Below are 6,164 nucleotides of genomic sequence, written 5' to 3' on the forward strand. Positions count from 1 at the left end.
TTTATGCATTTCTCTTTGGAGTGCGTTTCACTAACATAGCGTATATTTACGCAACTTTAGGTTTACGCACAGAATTTACGCCGAACATAAATTAATGCGTACGCCGTTTCACTAAAGTGTGCGCAAAATTTACGCTGCGTGTAAGTGTTGTGTAGCCGGTCAGGTGCGCGCGGACGTGTAAGAAAGTAATCGTCTGCAACAGAATCTACTGTAAAGCGAGAATATACGATTTTTTACAAGTGTTAAATTGTAATATATTGATAAAATATGTTACAATAACACAAAATAGGCAAAAAATATTATACATTAAAAACGAATTTCATAACATGCAGCAAATACAAATTAGCGCCCCGAGCCGATTGTGACAAATGTATTTCGTACATATTTTCCTACAATAAGATCTCAATATTTATTTCTCCGAAAAAAAAAGTCTGGTGGAATTCAATTTAAAACAAGCTGCATATCCACATTTAAGCAATAAAATAAGCGGTATAAAAAGGCATTCATAAAAAACTCCCGTTTACTAGAATAAATTACCTCCCTTAGCATAACGGAATATCAAAAATACGTATATAGACAAAACCTGTACCTTGCAAAGCGTGATAATTAACCGCGTGCCCGTGCCACTCGTTCTCCAATGACATACTAAATAAAACTCAAACTATCTACACACATCTCGACTAACTACAAACCCGGTAAATAGGTAATCAGGATAAATATACATGTAGAAAATTAGGGACAAAACAGTCAAAGACTAATATAACCTGTATCTTGTCAAATTATAACCTAGAAAGGTCCAGCTAAAATGACTCCGTGAAGGGGCGTGGGACCTGTAAATAAAATCTGAACAACACACACACATTATAACCCAGAACAACACTATCAAATGTCTGGAATACATTTTTGTGAGAATTACGATATCACACTGTGATCATCAGGCTACAGTATAGCCCTCACAAAATTGAAACCAGACATCTACATATAAGCTGGAGTAGATTCAATTTACAATTAAACACGATGAATAGCAATGTATGGTTCATATACTGAATACCACTACCAAATATCTGGAATAGATTTTTGTGAGAATTACGATATCATATTGTGATCATCAGGCTACAGTATAGCCCTCACAAAATCGAAAACAGATATATACATATTAGCTGATAAATTCGAATGAGAATTAAGAATCTCAGTACAACATCAACAACACACAATGCTAAAACGACGGAAGGGTACGCTTTACCCAATACGCAGGTCACTCAGCCTCTTTACAACGGGAGGTTACGCCAATTGTTTTGATTTACGCGAAGTACATATCTAGCGTAAATTTACGACATAATTTACGCACTGCGTTAATTTACGCTGTTTAGTGAAACACGTTTTTGAGATCAAGATTTGCGTACGCAAATATTTACGGAAATTATTTGCGTACGCAGCTTAGTGAAACGCACTCTTTAACTCTAAAACAAATTTTCAATGACACGATGTCATGAGTAAACAAGACTATTGCCAAGCAATAAAAGTCCCCTACCGGCTCCACCATTGCCAGAAATTCCACCATTGTCAGAATATATTTTTTTATTTGTTGCCATAGCAACCTTAATTTTAAACGTAGGAACAAAATGAAATGACGTGCATAATGTCCATATAGCCATCTATCCATGATCCAAGTTTCATGTAAAAATATTAAAAACTTTTAAAGTTATCGCAGGATCCAGAAAAACACCATTTTCAGCAGTATTTCAAGTCTATTTGTTGCCATAGCAACCATAATTTTAGACGTAAGAACAAAATGAAATGACGTGCATAATGTCCGTATTGCCATCTATCCATGTTCCAAGTTTCATTAAAAAAATATTAAAAACTTTTAAAGTTATCGCAGGATCCAGAAAACCACCATTTTCAGCATTATTTGTAGTCTATTTGTTGCCATAGCAACCAGAATTTTTGACGTAGGAACAAAATTAAATGACTTGCATAATGTCCATATTGCCATCTATCCATGTTTTAAAGTTTCATGAAAAAATATTAAGAACTTTTAAAGTTATCGCAGGATCCAGAAAAAAACACCATTTCAGCAGTATTTCTAGTCTATTTGTTGCCATAGCAATCAAAAATTTTGACGTAGGAACAAAATAAAAATGACGTGCATAATGTCCATATTGCCATCTATACATGTTTCAAGTTTCATGAAAAAATATTAAGAACTTTTTAAGTTATCGCAGGATCCAGAAAACCACCATTTTCAGCATTATTTGTAGTCTATTTGTTGCCAAAGCAACCATAATTTTAGACGTAAGAACAAAATGAAATGACGTACATAATGTCCATATTGCCATCTATCCATGTTCCAAGTTTCATGAAAAAATATTAAAAACTTTTAAAGTTATCGCAGGATCCAGAAAACCACTATTTTCAGCATTATTTGTAGTCTATTTGTTGCCATAGCAACCAGAATTTTCGACGTAGGAACAAAATTAAATGACATGCATAATGTCCATATTGCCATCAATCCATATTCCAAGTTTCATGAAAAAATATTAAGAACTTTTAGAGTTATCGCAGGATCCAGAAAAGTGTGACGGACTGACGGACTGACGGATACAAAGCCATAAGTCCCCTCCGGTGAAACCGGTAGGGGACTAAAAATTATGTCTCCAATAAGTAAAAGCATACTTCCATTATTGCTAAAACATTCAAAATTGAAAATATTTCTATTAGTACTATGACATATATGAAATAAAATTTAAGAAGCCAATACCACAAATTACTTAATTATAACATGTTGGTTTTAACTGGCAATTTAAAAATTAGGCTAATGAATGGCATCTTGCGGTCACAAAAAAAACATTACAAATAGTTTAGCAACAATGAACTGAAAATCATTTACAGAAATAAAATTCACTTCACACACTTTCTCAGATACTTACAGAAAATTATCATGTTTGAAAGATAATAAATATTCTTAAAGACATTAATAACACCGAACTGAAATTCAGAAGGTGGTTTTGTACATAATGTTACAATTTGATACGAAATGAGCTATTTATCGTGTACATACGCACACGTAATAAGTAGTGCGTCATAAATATTGCGATAAAAAAACATAAAAACATACTTGATCAATTAAATCACTCATATAAATTAGCACAAATTTACATATACACATCAATAAAAACGTCTACAAAACACGGTTATGAAAGTTACTGGTGATGAAATTCAAACTTTAAAGTACACAGTCAAGTCACGTGGTGTATACCAAACGTCACATAAACACAGCATTGATGTACGCGGATTTCTCTTACAAGGACGTGCATTGTAAACAGTCCTTGCCGGAAGTACTGAAGCTCCTGCCGAAATGGCCCATGGAGCTGGAAGGAAGTCAAGGTGCCTCTTTGGGGTTTTCGGGCTCCCAGATTTTGCACCGCTCCGACAGCGTGGGCCCATCCTGAACGCACGTTGTACCAACCTCGCAGCCCTCTGGAAACCTGGTCCTGCCGGCAACCTGGTAAATCCGTTGCACGTCAGTTCTCCGTTAGGCTCAAAATGTAGTACCGGTAGGCGTGGGGTGGGGGCATGACATACAAAGTCCATAGCTCTGTTAGATCCATGTTATTGACGCTGACCAATATAGCCATGAAATATGATGAAATGAATATTCCAAATGATACATTTATTAACACACGTTTCATAATCCAATAACAATAAATAAAAAACAGTTTTACAACTCATCAGGTTGGAGTAAACCCCGACAATTGCCTTCCGTCCGCTAGACGGTATTGGCAGATGTAAGCGTGGTTAGTGAATTCAGAACGAAAAACATTTATTTTCAATTACCGATGAAACTTTTGCTTCGGACTAATTCTTGAGTATGATTGGACATAACAACTACAGGTATAATATTGCATCAGCTTTTATGAGCAAACGCACACTATAGAGAGAGAGGATAGAATTCACACAAAACGCAATGTGTAATGTATGAAAAGGGAGATAACAAATTTACTTTATTTATTTATTTTTTAATCTTTTTATGTATTTATTTATTTTTATTATTTATTTATTCATGTTTTTATTGTTACATGTGTGGGGAATGTACAAAAAACAAACGAGACTTCTATCTAATCAACTGGATCCAGAATGGGTACAATGACAATTTAAAATGTTTATAATTGCGACTTTAGTTATAAATTGAACACAGGAATTACTCAAATAATGTAACTTTTTATATCATATGCCCTAGCGTCTTTAAAAATACGTCTACTTCAAATGCTTTGATCACGATTGTTCGGTTTTCCCGAGGACAGAGCTAATGACACTTCTATTCAATACGTATGTTATGGACTGGATGTGGGGCGTTATATTATACATATAATTGTCAAAAAATTAGTTATGCCATTGCATATTAATATTTTTTTAGGAAAAGTATTGATGTCTTACTTTTGTTAAATTCTATTGCGAGTTGCAATGTGCTAAGCCAACGTCTCCTGTGAGTTTCGCGCAGTATGCGGTTTAGTCTTCCGCCTTGATACAATAGATATGTCGTAATCGCTCAGACCTGTTCAAGTTCATGCGATTTCTCCGAGGCCATTTTGTCTCGGCAACATATTGTTTGCTGCAGACATTGTAACTAATGAAGTGCATGTTTTTAAATGTCAGCTTAGGATAGTAAGTGACCGCGCAATGATTTTTCTGATTAGTTGCATTGGTATTTATATTACGAAACTCCCTACATTGTGCTAGTTTGTGCCGAATGCCATATTTGTGAGCTGATAAACTTATTGTTAGACAGACGAAGGGAACACGTAAAAAAAATGTGTCGACCAAGTTTTGCGATTATTTGTTATGAAAATGTTGATTAATTACAATACTTTTTTTTCAGGCAGCGAAATCCTTAAAACCGGTATAAGCCCCAAGTTCTTTTTCATCAACCGTTATGAGGCTTTAACCCCAGTTTTATTCATGATTGTCTGCTTGTTAAGAACGTGTGTCTAATGTAGTAAGTTTGTGTTGTGCCTTACTGTTTACAATTGGTATCTTTCAATATATAACATACCGCATGGTACAATTTGGGTTTTCAACTTATAGTGGTGTTGAATTTTAACTTAATTTGTGACCTCTTGCACACTATCCCCATTTCCCTTTACAATAACAATAACACGAATAAAACATCTGAGTTTGTTTATGGTGATAGAAACAATATTTTATCATAAAGTATTCTTACATTATAAAAACAATTTATTATAAGTATAATTTATCGCGGATATTATAAACGAAAACAACGAGTGAGTAAAATGTTATATAGCCGTCAATAAATATCCAAAGGGATGCAAGTCCACATTTACAAAGTGGTTAATATGTATATTGCTTTAAAAGCGCTTTGGAAACTTTGCAGGCATTTTATTGGTCAATATAGTTGTTTTAGCAAGAAAACTCCGTCTTCTAGGAACTACACTTTGACTTGACTAACAACCCCGCCTCCAACCAATTAGTTCTTGATCTTATATACTTTGACGGTAATTGTTCTTCTGATCGGGGTTATTTAGTTGTATGAAGCAAGTTTAATCGCCGGTCATAATATCGGCCTTTCATGCGTCAAAACCTGCGAGCATGTCAATTTAAGATATCTATCTATCTATCTATCTATCTATCTATCTATCTATCTATCTATCTATCTATCTATCTATCTATATATATATATATATATATATATATATATATATATATATATATATATATATATATATATATATATATATATATATATATATATATATATATATATATATATATATATATCTATCTATCTCTCTCTCTCTCTCTCTCTCTCTCTCTCTCCTCTCTCTCTCTCTCTCTCTCTCTCTCTCTCTCTCTCTCTCTCTCTCTCTCTATATATATATATATATATATATATATATATATGTGTGTGTGTGTGTGTGTGTGTGTGTGTGTGTGTGTGTGTGTGTTTGCATCGTTTAGCATTTGTTTAGCTTTTAATACCTATTTATCAGGGTTTGCTTATAAATTTCTCTTATAAACATGTGTTCATCAGTTTTTGTGACGCGATGTGGTAACCATAAAAAATAAAACAACATATGACAACATGAACTAACCAGTGGTATTGCAGTCACCTATTGTTACCATGATATCGTCAATAGCAATATCGC

Source organism: Dreissena polymorpha, chromosome 4, assembly GCF_020536995.1.
Source record: "Dreissena polymorpha isolate Duluth1 chromosome 4, UMN_Dpol_1.0, whole genome shotgun sequence".
NCBI lineage: Eukaryota > Metazoa > Mollusca > Bivalvia > Myida > Dreissenidae > Dreissena > Dreissena polymorpha.